The sequence below is a fragment of the Lepus europaeus genome, chromosome 3 (genome assembly GCF_033115175.1).
Source record: "Lepus europaeus isolate LE1 chromosome 3, mLepTim1.pri, whole genome shotgun sequence".
Taxonomy (NCBI): Eukaryota; Metazoa; Chordata; class Mammalia; order Lagomorpha; family Leporidae; genus Lepus; species Lepus europaeus.
In genome coordinates, this window is record NC_084829.1 from 14,066,290 (window position 1) to 14,087,162 (window position 20,873).

Below are 20,873 nucleotides of genomic sequence, written 5' to 3' on the forward strand. Positions count from 1 at the left end.
TGGGGACCTGGCCCAGGGTGGCTGCGTGCGCCACGCAGGTTTCCAGCCTCTTCTCCCTAAGACAGCGCCTCGCCAACAGCCCCGCAGCCCAAAGTCTTTCCAAGCGCCCGAGGCCGGCCCACGGCTCACAGGGAGCTCGGGGAGGTGGGGAAGAGGAGACCCCCGCCCGCACGACGGGCGCCATGCTGGCCTGCCCGGGCCGTGTCTGCGTTCGCCCGTGTCCACACGGTGGGCTCGCCATACATAGTCTCCATCTGTACTGCTAGGCGCTTTCCCATGCAAGAGAAAACGAACCCAGTCTCCCCCCACCCACCCTCTTCCCCGCGCGCAGGATCAAGCTCGCGCTGCAGGAGACCCTGGCGAGGGCGCGGGTCTCCCCCTCCCAGTCCCAGGCGGCGCCAGGGCGGGGGTGGGGGGCGCACAGGGACCCCGCCCCAGCCAGGGGCTTCGCTGCTCTTTCCGTCTGAGCCCCCTACCCGTGCACTCTAGGGGCAGCCTGCAGCTCAGGGCTTTGGCGAAGCAACAGGTGGCCACGTCGGGGTGGGGGCGGGTGGAGGGGGTGATGCGGACTCCAGTCCCGGGGGTCCACACCCGCCCCGCACGCCCCGCCCCGGGGATGTCGCAGCGGCGCGTGCGCGTGCAAAGCCCTAGTGCGAAGCTCTGGCTCGCCCCCCCTGCAGCCGGGGCTTCCCACCGACGGGAACCACCCACCCGGGGCTCCCCTCCCGGGGCCCCCACCGAGCCCCAGGCTCCGAGACGCCGCCACGGCGGCCCCCAGCTCCTCGGGCTGGCGGGCGGCGGCCGCACGCCCCACCTGACTCGCGCTCTCATTGGCTGCTGCCTGTTGCTAACCCACGTGACCGCCGCCGCCGCCTCCGCCGCCGCCGCGCGCTCCTGTGGGCGCCGGGCTCGGAGCTCGGCCGCGCGTCTGCGGGGCGTCCCGAGCGGCCGGCGGCGCTGCTGCCGGCGCCCGCTAGGTGGCGGTGCCGGGCTGTGCGGCCCCTGGTCGGTCAGCGTGGGGCGCGCGGGCGGCCGCGGCCGGGGCAGCCCTGCCCTGTCCAAGTTTTCACGCCACGAACGCGCCGAGCCTCGTGCGCGGGGCCAGCGGGCCGGGGTGTGCCCGCCCGGCTGGTGTCAGGCTTCCTGGGGTGGGGTAGGGGAGCGATCCGTGCTGCTTAGGGGCGGGGGACGCACGGGGAGCCTCCCGCCCCGCAGCTGGCCCCGGGATGCCCTTAATTCCCGGGACACGAGCGAGCGATAAGCTGGCCTGACCTCATTTGACCCCGCTGCAGGCGCCGGGCGTCCTGGTTTAGCCTCCGCGCCGCGCCCGGCTCCCCGGAGGTTTGCATCCCTTCGCGCTCCCCGTGGCTGGCCGTGGCTGCACGTGGGTCCCCGTGCTGCGGCCTGGACCCCGCCCCCCGCACACGTGCTGGCCTCTTTCTCGCGTTACAGACTCGTGCAATGCTCTGGGAGCTCTGCGGGCAGAGGGAGTCTGGGATGGCAAAGCCGTGTGCAGCGACTGGGGCTGCACCGGCTGCGTGGGGAGGAGGCTCTGCCGGTCCCTGGTGAGCAAGCTTCAGACACCAGCTCCCCTGAACTGCGTGCAGTCGGGCAGTTTCCCCACAGTGTCTGTTCCAGCCCGACCTCCGGCCACGCCTAACGGGATGCTGCCAAGGGGACTCTGTGGCCATGGTGCTGAGACGTCTCCCGAGCCGAGAGGTTTTGAAACTCACCCAGTGTCCGTCCGCAGTGAGCGGGGTTTGAACCCAGACTTCAGAGCCAGGCTGGGGACGGAAGCGCTCCCTGAGGTCAGGGCTTGACCCCAGCCCTCCTCAGCTCAGAGCTGCTCGTGATCTGTCGCAGCTGGGCTGGGCTGGCTTTGGTGGGCTGTGGAATCCCTTCAGTGCCGCCAACTACTCTTTAAAAATGTTTGTTTATTTTAATCTACTTGATATACTTGAAAGACAGCGTGGGAGAGCGAGCGAGCGAGAGAGGGAGGTCTCCCATCAGCTGGCTCACTCTCCAGATGCTCACGACAGCCAGAACTGGGCCAGGACGAAGCTTGGAGTCATCCAGACATCATTTGGAATCCAGGGGAGATGCCCATGGTCACGCCAAGATCCATTTTTTTTTTTTTGGAAAACCAAAGAGGGTACATAGTAGCTCGATCAGGTGGACTTTCTAATGTGGTTTACAAACTGAATCCAAGTGTGGTTCCCAAAGAGGAAATTTCCCAGTGTGTGTCATGGTGACCATGTAGAAAGCATATATTCCAAGGGACCTGTGCTGGGTGAAACTCACTTGAAAGTGTGCACTCCTCCCTCCCCCCTCCTCGCCTCATTTTTAGATTTGTTTTCCTAACCATGCTCCTTGTTTTATACTCAACCTTCTCTAATGTTCTTTCAGTACGAGTAGGTGAGTAGGTAGTAAGCTTGGGAGGAAGAAGGTTGTTATCTGCCACTTCTCCATGTTCCCTTTGATGCCTCCAGTGTAACTTGGCCACTTGTACGTAACAAGTGTAAAAAAGTATGTTTCCATCGGGCAGACGATAAAGCCAGCGCATGCAAGAACCCTTGTGAGCAGAGCTGCAGGGGGGATTCCGGCCATGCCAGGAGCTGAGGTTCAAGGCCATGGTGAAACACCCTGAGAAAGCCTTGGCTTACTTGAATACAGCCTCTCTTAGGGGTAGAGCTTGTTTAGTGGAATCCTGGGGATTTAATTAGAAAAGATATTTGCTGGGAAGGCTAGAAATGTATCCTCCATGCCAATGGGTTCAATTTTCTTTTTTATCATTAGGATTTCCCTCTGCCCCCTCCCACACACACACCCCTGCAAATCCCCAAACCCTGTATAGAAGCAAAGTATGTGAAACCTGGGGCTGACTGTCCTGGGGTGGTCCCTCAAGCCCACGTGCTAGCTTGGCACCTGGGAGGAGTCCGGGCAATTGAAATCAGCAATGCACACACCGGGACACCCACAGATGGCGTGTTCCTGTTGCAGGTCTACATAAACAGAGTGTTTTGGGGTGAGTGGGTCGCAGTCAGTGAACCGTAGGAGTAACCAGCAGGCCGGAAAGAAGGGTAGGCAAGGGAAGCGACAATAGCATCACGTGAGCAAAGCGTGCCAGGTCCCGAGAACCGAGAGTGCGCCAGCCGAGGTTGGAGGAGAGTACGGGTGACACGGAGGGGGCCGGGCTGCCCGCTGCTAGCGGCCGCCCCTGGCCCGGGGTTCCATGGAGGACCTGGTGATCTTGTGGTGAGCTGTGGCCTGAGGGCAATTTCAAGGCCATTGTCCTGGGGCAAGATGTCTAGAAAACGTGGGAGAGAGGCTGCTGGGGTTGCTGTTGTGCACCTGCGCTAAGCATTGTGCGGAAACGAACGTTTCTCAAACCTCGGCCCTGGACGAACAGGCACCTGCAGACCCAGAGCGCAGGCTGGAGGTGACTTTCCACGGCCACCTGTCAGAGCCTAACTGTACAGTGTGGAACGGAGGAGACGAACCAAGTCTGGCCCACCAGGAGAACTTACGGGAGAATGTGTGGAATCCAGAGTGCCAAAGCCCAGACTTAATTGTGAGGACTCTTTTTAAAGAGAGTAGAGGAGAGCAAGAAAAGCGACCCAGGTGCTTACTACACAGCGTCCGGGTGTTTGGCGCCAGGCAGGCTGGAGGAGGGGCCGGGTTTGTCTCTGTTCCTCTCATGCTCTGAGCTGGCCCTTCCAGAGATCCTTGGGCATTCAGCTGCATTTTCCTTTTCTGTTTTTAGCTTGGATGCGGCAGATTCTTAACGATCGCCTCCCTTAGCCCCCGTGTGACCTTGCCAGCCATCTGCAAGGCACCTGACGATCCATCGGCTCCAGGTCGACCAAGCCCTGAATACATTCACATGCACGAAACTCCCCTGGACGCCTCGTCTGGTTCCATCCTAAAGGAGCTAACCTATCATCAAAGTATGCTTGTGGGTGTCTCCCAAGTGACAGCTGCCCTTCAGCGTGACTGACAGATGTCCACACGTTGCTGGCTTTGTTTGTCAGCCCTGTGTGTTTGTTCCCCCTGGGAAAAAGCTGGCGAAGTCGGCAAGCTCCGATATGCTGGAATACGGAATCAAGGCCTGCTGAGTTGAGCGTTTGTTGGAAACCCACACTAATCTCCCCAGATCCTGTAGGGGAAATCCTCTCAATCCTGTAGCTGATAAATAAATCTGGCGAGGGAATAAGCACTCTGGTCTCTTACTGATGTGTGATTCACCTGTTTTGGGAGATCTGGGGCCGGGGAGCTGTGCACCAATGCCCCCTCTTGGAGTCACCAAGGAGGTGTTGTGGGCCAGTGTAGACCGCCTGGATTATGGCGGTGGGCATTTGGTGCTTTGGTTCAACGTGAACTTGATGTCGTATAAACTGTGGATCAGAAGCAGCGTGGTCCTTTTACTCTGGTTTTCCACATGGGCTGAGAGTAGAAACCCTGAAGCTGCTACAGAAGTCCTTTCTGAATGTCAGACTCAGGGCTCAGGGCAAACCAGCGAGAGCCACGGCGGCTCCCTCGCGGCACTGGCCGCGTGAGGACGTTGCAGGGGTAATAGTGGGGCTTCCGGAAGGCAGGAATTATGGCTTTTCATCTTCCTCAAGACGAGGGCTCAGCACATCCATTATTAATGAACTATTTATTAGCAATAATTAATGCAGAATGGATGAACTTCAGTTCTTCCTAAATTCGAGGATGTGTGTGAGTTAGATTGCTAGAGAATGACAGGCCCTGAGAGATTAGAGATTTATTTAAAAATGAATTAAGGGGGCTGGTGCTGTGACACAGCAGGTAAAGCCACTGCCTGCAGTGCCGGCATCCCATTTGGACACCGGTTCGAGTCCCAGCTGCTCCACTTCTGATCCAGCTCTCTGCTATGGCCTGGGAAAACAGTAGAAGATGTTCCAACTCCTTGGGCCCCTGCACCCGGGTGGGAGACCTGGAGGAGGCTCCTGGCTCCTGGCTTCGAAATAGCCCACTCTGGCTGTTGCAGCCATTTGGGGAGTGAACCAGTGGATGGAAGACCCCCCTCTCTCTCTCCCTCTATCTCTTCTCTCTCTCTCTCTGTATTTGCTTTCTGTCACTCTGAAATTTGAAGAAATTAAATATTTTAAAAAAACTGAATTAGGAAAAATTCTCTTAAATCTCTGATAGACCTCTCAAAGGTAGCATGAAGACCGATGGCCACACAGGAGCAGGAGTAGCTGGGCACAGTCCACGGGCATCGTGAACATCCGAAAGGGGCTGTCCTGTCCCAGACAACCTGCATGGTATACCCCCAGCTCTCTGAGTGCACACATGCCCTTGCTAAAAAAACTGTCACAGGAGCTACATTGTGGGATGGCAGGTCAAACTGTGGCCCACGACGCTGGTCTCCCATATGGGCACCGGTTTGTGTCCCAGCTGCTCCACTTCCTACCCAGCTCCCTGCTTGTGGCCTGGGAAAATCAGTAGAAGATGGCACAACTGCTTGGGGCCCTGCCACCCATGTGGGAGACCTGGATGAAGCTCCTGGCATTGGCCTGGCTCAGCCTTGGCTATTGTGGCCATCTGGGGGAGTGAATCAGTGGATGGAAGACCTCTCTCTCTTCTCTTCTCTCTCTCTCCCTCTCTCCCATTCTGCCTTTCAAATGAATAAATATTAAAAAAATTAGAAGACGTTTGCTTTAAAAAAAAAAAAAAAGGAAAATGCTGTCACAAACCCTGAGACATTCAGGATTATTGCCTGATGTGTAGAATCAAGCACACCGGCATGATGTTGAAGGAAGTTTTTAGATGATGTTGGTAAAAGAACCAGACTATTAGCTTTCTGTTTCCACATGAAAAATTACCCCCAAAACTTAGCGATTTAAAGCATCAAACTTGGGACTAGTAGTGTGTCACAGCAGGTTAAGCCATCACCTGTGACCCTGGCATCCCATAGGAATGCCAGATGAGTCCTGGCTGCTCTGCTTCCGATTCAACTCCCTGGGAAGGTGGAGGAAGATGGACCAAGTACTGGGGCCTCTGACACCCAGGAGGGAGACCAAGATGGCGCTCTAGGCTCCTAGCTTTGGCCTGGCTCAGCCCCCCTCACTGTGCCCATTTGTGAAGTGAACCAGCAGATGGAATTTTCTCTCTCTCTCTCTCTCTCTCTCTCCTCTCTCTCTCCCTCCCTCCATCTCTCTCTGTAACTCTGCCTCAATATTTTTTTATTTGAAAGGCAGAGTTAGAGAGCTCTTCCATCCGCTGGTTTACTCTCCAAATGGCCACAATGGTCAGGTAGGACCAGGCTGAAAACAGGCCTCCCAGGTAGGTGCAGGGGCCAAAGCACTTGGGCTACCTCCGTTGCTTTTCCCAGGCACATGAGCAGAGAACTGGATCTCAAGTGGAACAGCCGGGACAGAAACCTGGTGCCCATATGTGATGCTGGTGTTACAGGTGGTGGCTTAACTCTGTATACCACAATGCTGGCCCCAATAAATATATCTTAATAAAAAAAAAAAAAAACTAGCACACTTTTATTTTCTCACAATGTCTGTGGGTTAGGAATCTGGCTGGGTGGTTCTACCAGGGGGTCTCTCACGAGTTTGCCATTTGATATCAGTAGGGGCTGCATCCTTTGAAGGTTCGACGGGGCCAGATCTGGTTTCAAGATGGCGCACTCCCAGGGCTGCCGCAGGAGGCTGTGGACCCTCACAGCCCGGGCCTTCCCATAGGCTTCTGGCGCATGCCTACAATGCAACCATTCATCTCCCCAGTGCAACTGAACCAAGAAAAGGAGCACAATGCCTTGTATAATGTGCTCTCCACAGCAGCACCGGTCCCTTTTGCTATGTTCCCTTCATGAGAAGCCAGTCCCTAAATTCAGCCAGTACCCAGGCAAAGGGAATTGGCTGTATCTCCTAAAGAGAGGAGCCCTGAGGACTTTGTGGGCGGGTTTTAAATCTGTCGCAGAACTGTTGCTGCCACGCAGTGGGACAGGAATTCTCGCAGATGTGCCTGTTAAATACGTAAATCCTTCGTGCGGTGGGCTCCGCAGGGGCCCCACACAGAGTCGCCCAGTCTGAGAAAGCAGGATCTGTGGTTCTGAGTGTTTGACCTTTGGAAGGATTTTTGTTTTGCCCGCCTGCAGCGTGGAGAGGGCTCTCAGTGCAATCCACTTGCCAGCTCTCCACAGAACGGTGACAGTGGCGCTCACGGGGAGCAGTGCTAAGTGCTCCATGAATACCAGCTCATTAACTGCTCACAGCCACCCTGTGAGCAACCGGCTTGAGTCGTCAGTCCTGTTGTATGGAGGGGGACATGGAGGGCTGCGCGCTTCCCAATCTTCCCTACCTAGGAACAGGCAGTCTGGGCTCTTCTGTTGCCTACATTCCATCTGATGCAGCTCCTCTCCCGTCAAGTGGACTAATGCTCTCCACCCAGAGAGATGCTTATGTTACGTAGCTTCTCCTTTGGGTCAGACGGTCTCAGACGCGCAAAGCAGGAAGAGATTGAGGTCTGGTATTTGTGATCTCAGAGTGGGATACCCTTTCTGTGCCTCTCTCTCTGGGTCCTAGAAACCATTCCCTCTCCTGCCCCTACAGGGCTGGGGATGGTCACAGCCCCCAGAGGTGTTTGTTGTAATCCCTGGGACTCGTGAGCCTGTACCCTCGCATGGCAGGAGGGACTTTGTTCAATTAAGTCAAGGATCTGGAGATGGAGAGATGAGCCAGACTTGCCCAGGTAGAAGGGGAAAAGGTTTCTTTTCCCTCTGCTCATCTTGAGTGCACTGGCTGGGAACCTAGTAACAAAAGACACAGTAACAAGAGGAGGGCCTGCAACTGTATATAGCCTGAGCTTTATGTACCCTGGACAAAGAAATGAGGGTGGGAAGAAATGGTTATAATAGATTTGATGAAGAACGGAGAGGCCTAGAATAATCCAATCGGATAAAAACAGACTGAGCTAAGGAAGATTAGGCAGGCACAACAGCGAGGCCTGTTTGTCGAGTCCCTCCTCTTGGAGGCAAGGATGTTCCTTTCTTGGGGGTCCAGGGAGGGCGCCTCTCACGGAGAGTCTTAGGAGTTGCTTTGTGGGAGGATAGCTGGAGGCCGGGGGGAGGGTCGTCACCAAGACTTCCTGCTTATAACATTTTTCCAGTGCCTTCCGCTTAAGGGGATCCTATTTTGGAAACATGCATCTTGAACCTCATCAGGGGTTGTGCTTGAAAATACGCACGAGGGGCATCTGAGGTGTGTGAGGGCTGCGGGAGAGTCAGAGGGGACGGAGGCTTGGCGATGCTCCAAGGCTGGCCCGCAGGATGGAGCAGGGTCGTGAGCTCGGAGGAGTGGGCCGCTTTCAGCAGCTGGTGAAGCAGATCCCCCTGGCGAGGCTCAGAGCAGTGCCGGCCGGCTGACTGACACCCCGCATTCTCCCCAGGAAGACACAGTTCAGACTCCCGGCCTCCAGCCCTGTAAGATTGCAGATTTGGGTTGCTTTATGGCCGGAAAAAAAAAAAAAAGAAAAAAGAAAAACCAAACCTCTGCAGAGATGAGGCCAATTCACCCTGCTGTTTTTACAGGATGCAATAACAGAGAGAAAACACGACTGTGTCTTAGGAGAGATCGTAAACTTATAAAAATTTGGTGCACGCCTAAGTTACAGGCTGTGGGACACAAGCCCTACCTCCTAGGAACTTAGTAACTCATTTGGAAGCAAAGGGATTCACCGCACCAGCAAGCAAAGAGAGAGGAGGTTTATTGCAAGGCAAATGTGTGTGCGAGGAGGAGGTCTGTAGGGCGTGGAAGCAGGTGAGACCCAGGCAGACTGGGGTTGCTGTGTCCTCTGAACGCCGCTGTGACCCTCTGCACTGGGGAGAGAGGACACAGTCTTGCCGGGGAGTCCCGGACACACCCAGGTCCAGCAGGTGCAGTGACTTCTCTGCTGTTTCCAGTGGGTCCCCCTTTCACTGAGGCAGAGCAGCCGGCAGTAAGTCCACCCTGGCCCCACGTTCCTACTGTCGGCCCCCCGCCCTCTCCTGGGCTCTCTCCTGATGGAGCGGGGACAGTCATTGGCCTCCCATGGGGTCCTCTTGCTTGGGACTGGCCTGGGCCAGTTTTTAAGAACATTACAAAATAACAAAGCTTTTGCTTTCTTTCTTTCTTTTTTTTTTTTTTTTTGGACAGGCAGAGTGGACAGTGAGAGAGAGAGACAGAGGGAAAGGTCTTCCTTCTGTTGGTTCACCCCCTGATCGCTGCACTGATCCGGAGCCAGGAGCCAGGTGCTTCCTCCTGGTCTCCCATGTGGGTGCAGGGCCCAAGGACCTGGGCCATCCTCCACTGCACTCCCGGGCCACAGCAGAGAGCTGGACTGGAAGAGGAGCAACCGGGATAGAATCCGGCACCCCAACTGGGACTAGAACCCTGTGTGCCGGCGCCACAGGCGGAGGATTAGCCTATTGAACCACAGCGCCGGCCAGCTTTTGCTTTCTAATTGCAATCATTTCTCAGTCGATATCCACAGGCAATGATTCTGGGACCCCTTGCTGATACCCAAATTCACAGATGCTCCAGTCCCTTTTAGAAAATAGCATAGTATTTGCATATCAGCCACACAACCTCTCTATCCGCTTTAAACCATCTCCAGATTACTTCTCATACCTGGTGCAATGTGGCTGCTGTGTGAACAGTTGTTATACTGACTTGTGTAGGAATAAGGATGAGGAAAAGAAGACTGTCCGTGTTCAGTTCTATTGCAACTTTAAGCATTTTCTTTTTTTAAGATTTATTTTAATTTATTTGAAGAGCACAGTTGCAGAGAGAGGGAGAGATCTTCCATCCACTGGTTCACCTCCCAAATGGCCACAACAGCCAGAATTGGGTCAGACTGAAGCCAGAAGCCAGGAGCTTCATCTGGGTCTCCCACGAGGGTACAGGGGCCCAAGCAATTGGGCCATCCTCTGCTGCTTTCTCAGGTGCATTTGCAGGGAGCCAAATTGGAAGTGGAACTGGTGTAGGCCATGTGGGATGCCAGCATTGCAGGCGGCACTGTCACCCGCTATGCACCACGTTGCACCTGCCCCCCCCTCCAATATTTTCAAAGGTAGTTTGAATCACCCAATGCGGGGCCTGCGGACACACAGGGCCAGCTGTCCCGTAGCCTCCCCAGCCTGACCTCCACCCCCTGCGGGTGAAGAGGGGCGAACGGCACAAGGGCGGCCAGCCAACCCACTCATCCGCGCTGTGCTAGGCTGACTTCAGGGGTGGAGGGAACCCGGAGAAGGGCTCGCGTGCGAGTCTGTAGAAGGGGTGGGAAGCATCCCCTGGCCAGGTGGTCGGGGCGGCCATGCAGAATGGGAGGAACGGAAGAGACTCGCTTGCAGGGTGAGGAGGTTCATGAGGAGGTCCCAGTGCCGGCGGTGCCATGGTGACAAGGACAAGACGGGGACCGGGTTTCTCCAGGGCACTGTCTGGATCCCTCCACCTCCCAGGCCAGCTTTGGATATCAAGTGTGGCCACAGCAATGGAAAGTGGTTGCTGGAGAGAGCCCCAGAACCACACGCGGAAGCACTTCCAGTGCACCCGTGCCTCCTCCCCCAGCGCGCAGAGCACTGCCTGGGAAATCCTGCCGCAGAGCCTCTAAGAGTTATTGCCAGGCCTTGGCCATAATTAATAGACTTGCTATGAGAATCACGTCCCGCCTCGCACAGGTGTGTCCCAGGGTGGGCAGCTCGACTATTTGTCACATTTTCCAGGAGGCTGCCTGGAGCCCCACGCCTGCTGTGAGTTTTCCAGCTGATGGCATGAGTGTCTGAACACGTTAGCGTTCGTCCTGTGCCTGGCTGCCACATTGCACTCCCCCAAAGAAGCATTTGTCTTTTCTAAAAAAAGTATTTAGAGAGGAATGCTATACTCCCTGCTATATGGACGCCGATATAAATTATTTCAATCCCGCTCTTTCATTCTAGAGAGATGACGCTCTGAAGACTTTGTCTAAGCAAGTGTCCCATGAGGTCTTTCTGGAAGGGCTGTTTCTCATTCTGGTCCTCTCCTATATATCACTGACATTTCTTCGGTCCCCCACAGTCCTGATATGGAGAAGTTGATCTCTCTAGGAGGCAAATTCCCATCCAGAGCGTCTCTCATTTTCTTTTTTTTTTTGACAGGCAGAGTAGATAGAGAGAGACAGAGAGAAAGGTCTTCCTTTTGCCGTTGGTTCACCCTCCAATGGCCGCCGCGGCCGGTGTGCTGCGGCCAGCGCACCGCGCTGATTGGAAGCCAGGAGCCAGGTGCTTCTCCTGGTCTCCCATGCGGGTACAGAGCCCAAGCACTTGGGCCATCCTCCACTGCCTTCCCGGGCCACAGCAGAGAGCTGGCCTGGAAGAGGGGCAACCGGGATAGAATCCGGCGCCCCGACCGGGACTAGAACCCAGTGTTCCAGTGCCGCAATGCAGAGGATTAGCCTATTGAGCCGTGGCGCCGGCCACGTCTCTCATTTTTTATACATGGCAAAAGGAGGGTATTTACAGCCAACTCTCGGAAGAAGCCCGTCTTCCATTTTTGGGGTGCACATGTACAAAGGTGTGGCTATTCTGTGTGTGTACCTACACGCTGCCTCATGTGCACAGCATGGCAGGAGGAGGGAGGAGCATCCTGGCTGTCAGTACGGATCGTCCTGGAAAACAGAGAACACCGTCTCCTATTGCAAATGGACCACGGCCCATTTTTTTGAAGGTTCTTTTTTTCCCCCTTGACGCTCTAAAGCCAAGTGAATGACACTGAGGCCAATCATCTTTCTTTCTTTTTTTTAAGATTTATTTTATTTATTTGAAAGACAGAGTTACAGAGAGAGGTAGAGTCAGAGAGAAAGAGAGAGAGACGTCTTCCATTCTGTTGATTCACTTCCGGGATGACGTGACGACCAGAGCTGGGCTGATCCGAAGCCAGGAGCCTGGTGCTTCTTCCAGGTCTCTCACATAGGTGCAGGGGCCCAAGGACTTGGGCCATCTTCTACTGCTTTCCCAGGCCTTAGCAGAGATCTGGATTGGAAGAGGAGTAGCCAGGACTCGAACCATCGCCCATATGGGATGCCAGCACTGCAGGCTGGGGTTTTAACCCGTTGCGCCACAGCGACAGCCCCCCAATCATCTTTCAACAATCTCATTTTCCTCTATCCATTTGTGTGCTTTAAGTGTGATCCATGGGGAGTCTGAAAAATTAAACAAGAAAAGTAAAACAATTCACCATTGGTTTCCTCTTGGTGTGAGGATCTGCATTAATAAAGGGAACCAAGATACTAACAATAGGATCCATGTAGGCTGTTTTAGGGAACAAAGTGACAGCCATGGTCTGTCTGCAAACAGCTACATTCCAGGGTAGAACCAGCACACGAGAGGAATTACGCTGGTGGTAGTCCTAGCTGTTTACAGGAAGCTGTCTGCTCCCCCGTCACTTCCAGATGTACTTCTGATGGCACCTGCTGGGTTGAATTGGGAAGGGACGCCCGAGTCGGGGCACAGAGAGGTGTGCTGATTCACAAGAATGAATTAATGGCTTTGGTTGAGCCTCTTCCGAAAGTGGGCATAGCAATAACCCGAAGGCAAGGTTGTGGGGAATCCGAGCAAGGTGGAGAGAGGCTCCCCAGTCACCTTTGCCGGCTTCCCTGCCCGACAGCAGGTAGGTGAGCACCTGGCTGGTTGGCGCACGATTCTCCCAGCACCCTTGCTCAGAGCAACCCTGTTCTGGTGGGGTCTTTGTGCTTTGGAAAATAAAACAGGCAAAGAGTCAGGAATGTTCCTGGAGAAAGAAGCAATGACAGAAGACAGCGACATATTCAGGAGGCTGAGAGAACAGCACCCGGGAAGGAGAGGGAGCCCTGTCTCTCCCCACGGCCACCTGCTGGCGGGCATAGCGTTCACCCGTCTTTCTTCAAAACTGATCTTGCCACCGTTGGGAGGGTAGGTGGAGCCTGCATCCCAGGCCCCAAGTTGCAAGGTTGAATAAAATTGCACCTCGCACATGTTCTGGATCAGCAAATCCCGGAAGTGTAAACTGGAGAGAACAGAGACCATTTGAGACCGGAAAAGTCTGCTGACATCACTGAAGCCTGCTCCAGGTGCTTCCGTGTTAGTTTGAACCTGGCTGTAATTATTTACAAGGAAATGACAGACAAAGCCAAAATGAGTAAATGACAGGTATATGGTAGCTCCCTGCCTTTCTCTGTGGATTCCAAGGTTTCTTCTTCCTGCGGTTGGCAGTGCTCTGAAAATACAGAATTCCTATAGCACAAAGAGAAAGAGAGACCACATTCACACAGTTGCTATCACTACAGGCTGTTATCCTTGTTCGACTTTATTCTTAGTTATTATTCATCTCTTACTGTGCCTCATTCATAGATTAAACTCTATACGAGGTGGCACCTACTGGTGGTCTTGGAACCATGGATGGGGGGTTGGTGCCTGAACACCTCTATTAGTTGGCTCAGGTTTGGTTACATGGCAATGACATCTCCCAGTTTTCAGCGTTTTAACAGAAACAAGGTCAATTTCCACCCTGAGGCACAGTTTTTGCAGGCCACCTGAGCTCTGCTCAGACCACAGGAGTAGCCTTTGTCTGGGCCTCAGAAGGCAAGGGCGGCGGCCGGCCCATGCGTGGCTTTGGACTACGTCCGCTCACAGCAGCGCAGGCTGTGCAAACCAAGCGGTCAAGGCTGAGGCTGGTGGGAAGGGAGGCCCCGGGTTCTGCAGGACCTGCTCTGCGGGGAGGGGCACCGAATAGGACAAGTGAACGATCCCCTGTGTAGGGGACCTCGAAGGTTCCAGGAAAATGGGGTGAAAGATTAATTGATTTTGGTGCAGAAAAACTCTGAAAGCCCTGCATAGTTTTTCTGTAGTATGCATTTCCCATGGACTTTTTGAAGTATCCACCTACCATACCATGTTTTCTCGCTTTTTTGGCTTTTTAAGATAAAAATTGAGTACTGATCTTATATTAATAGGAGTGAAAACTTTCAGACACTGTAATTCAAAATATGATTCAATCCATGAAAATTACCCCAAGAATCCCTTCTTCTTTTTAACAAGGATTTACTTATTTATTTGAAAGGTGGGGCGGGGGTGAGAGAGGGAAGGAGGGAGGTAGAGGGAGGGAGGGAGAGAGAGAGAGAGAATTGATTCTATCCACTGTTTCACTTCCCAAATGGCTGCAACAGCCAGGGCTGGGCCAGGTCAAAGCCCAGAGCCTGGAACTCCATCCCAATATCTCCCATGAGTGGCAGGGGCCCAAGAACTTGGGCCGTCTTCTGCTGCTTCCCAGGAGATTAGCAGGGTGTTGCATGAGAAGTGAGGGTAGCTGGGACTTGAGCCAGTGCTTTACAAAGGGATGTGGGTGTCCCAAGTGGTGGCTTGGCCCGCTGCACCACAGCACCCACCCACAAGCATTCCTTGTTAAGGATTACTTCTCAGAGTCTGATATGGGCAGTTTGGAGGTGACTGAACACAATTGGAGCAGAAGGAAAGAGAGCTGAATAAAGCAGAGTTCTCAGTTCCTAATCTGATGCAGCATCCGTCGCACAAACATTTGAGACCAGTGAGAGGATTTTTATGCAATAAAGCAAATCTTGTAATTTTTTTTTCCTCTTCAAATTAGACTGGGATGAAAAGAATATATTGATAACATTATTTCTGTCAACGTCGTGTTCTGTAAGAAAGCCTATATTTTGTGTTTAGCCATGGAATATGAAAATTTATTTCCACCAAGGATGAAAAAACAAAGCAAAGCAAAGCCCACAGCACAGCGTGTGTGAACCCAGGACACAACATGCCAGCCATCAAATGTGCGTTACATGGAGGTAGAGCTCCTTCAGCCCCTCTGCTTCTGCCCTGGGGCACTGAGTACTGTTCTCCACACAGCAGCCTGGAGGACCTTCTAGAACCTTCTAGACTCGCTGATTGCTCAGAAGCTGCTGAGAACCCCCCAAGGAGACTCGCAGCCCACTGTGAAGGGTCCTGGCACTCAGCCTTCTTCCCCAGGCCTGTGAAAGCCTCCACGGCCCATGCTCAGGTCACCTTCCCACCACCTTCACCATACTCCAGGGACCCCGGCTGCTGGGGTCTTTCTCTTCCTGACCTGCCGAGCCTCTGCTGTCTCAGGGCCATTCAAGACAGCACCCGCAGCCTCTCTGGTCTCCCCCCCACCCCGCCTTATTTGTCTTCTTAGCACCGATCACCACCCAACTCACCAGACACACGCTCCTCCTCTATTGTAATCGCCGAGGGAATCGGGACTTCATTCAGCATCCACCCTGGTGCCAAGAACAGCGACTGACGCTGACGCTCAGTCTATGCATAATGAACTGTGCCGGCCGAATTAGCAGAACTGTTGCTGCTCCTCCTGATTTCTGCAGATCAATGGAAATATGTGACGCGCCACAGCAAAGCAATGAATAAGAAGGGGCTCCGCAGGCGCGAGCGTTTGGCACGGCGGTGAACACACTCGTTGGGGACCCCCACATCCCATATCTGAGTGTCTGGGTTTGAGTCCTGGCCCTGCCCTTGATTTTGGCTTCTTCCTAATGTGCATCCTGGGAAGTTGCTCGTGATGGCTCAGCTAGGTGGGGCCCTGCCCCTGGGTGAGACCCGACTGAGTTCCCGGCTGCTGGCTTTAGGTATCTGGGGAGTGAACCAGCAAGTTGAAAATCAGTCTCCCTGTCTGTCTGTCTTTCCCTCTGTGTCTCCCTGCCTTTCAAATAAGATGTTTAAAAAATTGTGCTTCCTGGAGCCAGCACTATGATGCCTGCATCCCATACGGGCATGGGTTCAAGTCCCGGCTGCTCCACTTCCTACCTAGCTCCCTCCTAATGTGCCTGGGAAGGCAGTGAAGGATGGCCCAAGTCCTTGGTCCCCTGTACCTACATGGGAGACCCAGAGGAAGCTCCTGGCTCCTAGCTTCAGCCTGGCCCAGGCCTGGCTGTTGCGGCAATTTGGGGAGTGAACCAGTGGATGGAAGATCTCTCTCTCTCTCTCCTCTCTGTATTTCTTACTTTCAAATGAATAAATAAATCTTTCTTTAAAAATGTGCTTCCTGGACTAAAAGATTAATTATGTAAAGATGTGATTTTAAAAAACGTTACATATTGAATGTTTTGAAAACAAAGCTAAACAGCACAATCCCTCACTTTTCTCTGTTTTGTTGTCAATTTCTCTTGCAAAATCTTGGCCAGAAGCCTGATGGGGACCAGCCAGGCCGGAGGAATGGGCTGGCTGGAGCGCGGGAAGCTGCGGGGCACATTGCGGGGAATGACGAGCTGTTGTCTGAGTGGGGTGGATTCTGTCACGTCAGTAATTGTGAGAGAGAAGGTAGCAAATGCAGGGGTAATGAGAAAGCGGCTGCAGCTGTGCTGCTCCACAGCCACAGGGGATGGAGCAGGGTCAGAGACCACTGGGCACCAGCTCCGTGGAAGCCCTGAACCGTCCGGCTCCGCGCCCTGGTGCTGGCACCGCAATGAGCTGCGGATCGGGGCTTTAGCGACCTCAAGAAACCCTGGCGTGCATTTCCGTTCGTGCAAAGACATCCGCAGCCACTTTCCCCGAGCTTGATGTCCCCCTCTGGTGACCCACCAGGGCCCGGCACGCACCATCGCCCTGTGTGCAGCTGTGCGCCCGGACGGCTGGCGACTCGCAGCCAGGGCACTCCGAGTCCATCTTGTTGCCCTATGTCTGACCCCAGGGACACCTTCTTCTCGCCTATCCATGTGCCTCCAGCCCTGCCGTGATGCCACACGGCGTGTGCGCTAGCAACTCCGTGGAAGAATGACACAGTGGAAAGGCCGGGCTGGGCTGGCTCCGGAAGCCTCATTAACCCTCTACAGGGCTTGCTAGTGATGAGCGTGCTCTGCTTTACTGAGATTAGAGATGGCTGGTCCAAGCTTAGTGCGGTGCTGCACAACACGCTATTGGACAAACAGGGGTCGCTGGAGAAATCACAAGGGAAATTTCAAAGTTCCTTGAGAGAATTAAAAACAGAAACACAACAGGCCGAAGCCCACAGCAAAAGCAGCACTTAGAGGGAAGTTTGCAGCAATAAGCACATACATTAAAAAACACAGATCCCCAGTAAACAATAATGATGCATCTCAAGAACCCAGGCCGGCGCCGTGGCTTAACAGGCTAATCCTCCACCTTGCAGCACCGACACACCGGGTTCTAGTCCCGATTGGGGCGCCGGATTCTATCCCAGTTGCCCCTCTTCCAGGCCAGCTCTCTGCTGTGGCCCGGGAAGGCAGTGGAGGATGGCCCAAGTCCTTGGGCCCTGCACCTGCATGGGAGACCAGGAGAAGCACCTGGCTCCTGGCTTCGGATCAGCACGATGCACCGGCCGCAGCAGCCATTGGAGGGTGAACCAATGGCAAAGGAAGACGTTTCTCTCTGTCTCTCTCTCTCTCTCACTATCCACTCTGCCTGTCAAAAAAAAAAAAAAAAAAAAAAAAAAAAAAAAAACCCAGAAAAGCGAGAAGAAACCAAACTCACCGTTAGTAGAAGCAAGGAACAAAGATCAGAAACTAGAAAAATAAAACAGAGCCTAAGAAAAATAACACAAAGCGACTCCTCCCAGCCTGAAGGGAGGCGCCTGGCCTGACGGAGTGAGTGGATGGATTCTCACTGCTGGAAGACGCCATGCATGCGTGTGTGTTTCCAACCTTGGCAGTAGGGCTCGGGGATTGTGTCACGCCCATGTGCTTCTCCAGCTGTGGGATAATAGAAAGATGTTCACGTTCCACCCACGCTGCTGCCAGTGCCTGGCACTCGGGGAGGATGCCCCCTAGACATGGGCTCCGTGACAAAGTCCGATGACATGGCGTGTCTTGTTTGTTGCAAAAGGCCCAGAGAGGGAATTCGTGCATGGAAGATGCGACACGCGGCACCGGGGCGCTCAGGAGAGGCCATCACACCCGGCTGCTGTCACAACCCTGCCAAGCAAGTGCCCTCCGCCTGTTTCCAGGTGATGGAGTGCTCAGAGTGAAGCCACTGTCCCTCTCAGTCATGTCCTGCAAGGAAGCCAAGGCCCGCTCCAAGAGAGTCCCTTGGGGAGTGGGACAGGGAAGGCGAGGGACCTAGGGTGCTAACCCTTGGCTTGTGATGGCGGGGCCTGGGAAGGTGACGCCAGAGCCATGGAGGGCTGTGGCCTTCTGACGCTGAGTGGTGGGTCTGCATGAGAAGGCTAGTGAGGCTGCCTGGGGGTTCAGCCTGGCTAAGGGCAGCGGGGGTGGTAGGTTCAGGGGTGGGCTGGTGGTTCTGGGTGCAGGGGAGGGCGTGTATCAGCGGCACCTCCGCCGTCAGGCAGGCTTTGCTAACCAAAGACTGCCCTTGGAGATCCTCAAGCGAGAAGGCAGCCCCAGAGCCCAGTCTTCCTGCTCTGGAGCCGGCTCCCTCTGAGGCTGGCCCGCGGGATGGGGCTCCTTTCAGCCCGCCAAGCCCCAAGCTTTGGCTGGCGCGTTCATTCATCTGGGTTTTTCTTTAAAATATATTTTCCATTTTGCCTGGAAAGGACTTCCATCTGTGTGCTGATCTCGCACCTGGGCGTTTTCTTGGGAAACTGGGATGCCCGGGACAAAGCCCTTGCAGGCAGGCAGCTGCCCCGTCATGGCCGAATTGGGGGGCTCGGACTGCGCCTCTGCCTCCTCGTGCAGGGAGGTGAGTGCCCCCCACCACACACACACTCACGCCTTGCTCTGCGCCCTGTTTACAAAATGGACACAATGGCCCCTTCCCTTTGAGCGGGAGAGCAGGAGGCTTTTGCGGTGAGCCCCGGCTCGCAGCAAGCGCGGGGTGTTGGGTTCTGCGCATTCGCAGGGCGGGCTCACTTGGGCCTGCTCACTCAGCACACTTGCCATCTTCCCGGCTATTATTGACTTAAGTACCCTTCAAGGAGAATTTCTCCGAGACGCCCATGTTGACATCCTGCTAATGTTTGGAGAGCCAGCCTCGCTGTGCAGGAAAGCCTGCACGCGCTCTGCTAGGAGGGGCGGCCGAGGGGACCAGAAATCGCCGCTTGCAAAGCCCGGTGGCTGTCTTCTTCCTTTCCAGGCCTCCTCTGCTGGCTCCTAACCCTGGGCTCCAGCCCTCCTGGGCTTTGAAGATGAAATCAAGAGCATGCGCATTTGCTGCAAGGGGTCTTGGGGTAGGCTGAGGACAGTTTCCCTGGTGAGGACAGGGCTGCTGGCTTGCAGACTGTCCCCTCCCCCGTCTGCCCAACAAAGGCACTTGGCCTTGGGACTTCCCTGCTCTTCCTGCATGCGTGCCCCTTGCCTTGCTGCTGCAGGGGCCAGCAGACAGCAGGACCCCTGGGGCTGCCGAGAGCGTGCCCTGTCCAAGTGCTGCACAGGGAGATGGCACCAAGGCTGGAGGCTGGGAACGCGAGACTTCCAGGTGTATCAGGGCAAAGCAGCAGTGACTCCTCGGGTCAGGAGCGACCTTGGCAGGCAGCCTAGGGACACAGAACAGGCACCTGTCAGAGAACCAGAAAATATGAGAGCTTTCATTTGGATTTTTCTCTTGGACTAATTTTATGACTTTGGCAAAATTACTAAACGTCTCCAGACCTGTGTCCTCAGTTATGCTTCGTGTGTGTGTGTGATGATTCCTTTGTTCATTCAGCAAATAGGAGCACATTTCAACACGTTTGTGCAAAAGTGAAATTACAGGGAAGTTTATTTTGGTGTAAAAAAATCTAGGAGGGGAGGGTGTTGTGGTGCAGTGGGTTGAGCTGCTCCTTGTAAGGTCAGCATCCCAGACGATCGCCGGTTTGAGTCCCTGCAGCTCCACTTCTGACCCCGCTCCCTACTAATGCTCTTGGGAAAGCAGCTCAAGATGGCCCAAGTGCTTGGGCCCCTGCACCCATGTGGGAGACCCAGATGGGGTTCCAGGCTCCTGGCTTCAGCCTGGCCCAGCCCTGGCCATTGTGGCCATTTAGGGAGTAAAGTTGCAGATGGAAGATTTCTCTCTCTCTCTCTCTCTCTCTCTCTCTCTCTCCCATCACTCTGTCTTTCAAATAAATAAAATAAGTATTTAAAAAATGTGTAACCTGGCTGGCGCCGCAGCTCACTAGGCTAATCCTCAGCCTGCGGTGCTGGCACCCGGGTTCTAGTCCTGGTCGGGGCACCGGATTCCGTCCCGGTTGCTCCTCTTCCAGGCCAGCTCTCTGCTGTGGCCCGGGAGCGCAGTGGAGGATGGCCCAAGTGCTTGGGCCCTGCACCCACATGGGAGACCAAGAGGAAGCACCTGGCTGCTGGCTTCTCACTGGTGCAGCGCGCGGGCCATAGCAGCAATTTAGGGGGTGAACCAACGGAAGGAAGACTTTTCTCTCTGTCTCTCTCTCTCTCACTGTCTAACTCTGCCTGTCAAAAGAAAAATTTGTAACCCAGGCATAGTTTTTTCATAATACTCATTTTCCACAAACTTTATTTAAAAAAAAAGATTATTTATTTGAAAGACAGAGTTAAAGAGATACAGAGGCAGAGAGAGAGAGAGGAGAGAGAGAGAAAGAGAGCGAGAGAGAGCGAGAACAAGAGAGAGAGAGAGAGAGAGAGGTCTTTCATCCGCTGGTTCACTCCCCAGATAGCTGCAATGGCTGGAGCTGTGCCAATCCAAAGCCAGGAGCCTGGAGATTCTTCTGGGTGCAGGGGCCAAGGAGTTGGACCATCTTCCACTGCTTTTCCAGGCCATAGCAGAGAGCTGGATCGGAAGTGGAGCAGCCGGGACTCGAACTGGCACCCAGATGGGATGCTGGCACTGCGGGCAGCGGCTTTACCCGCTATGCCACAGTGCTGGCCCCACCACAAACTTTTTAAAGACCTATCGTACACATGGAATTCACTGTTTTTGCACTCAGATAACC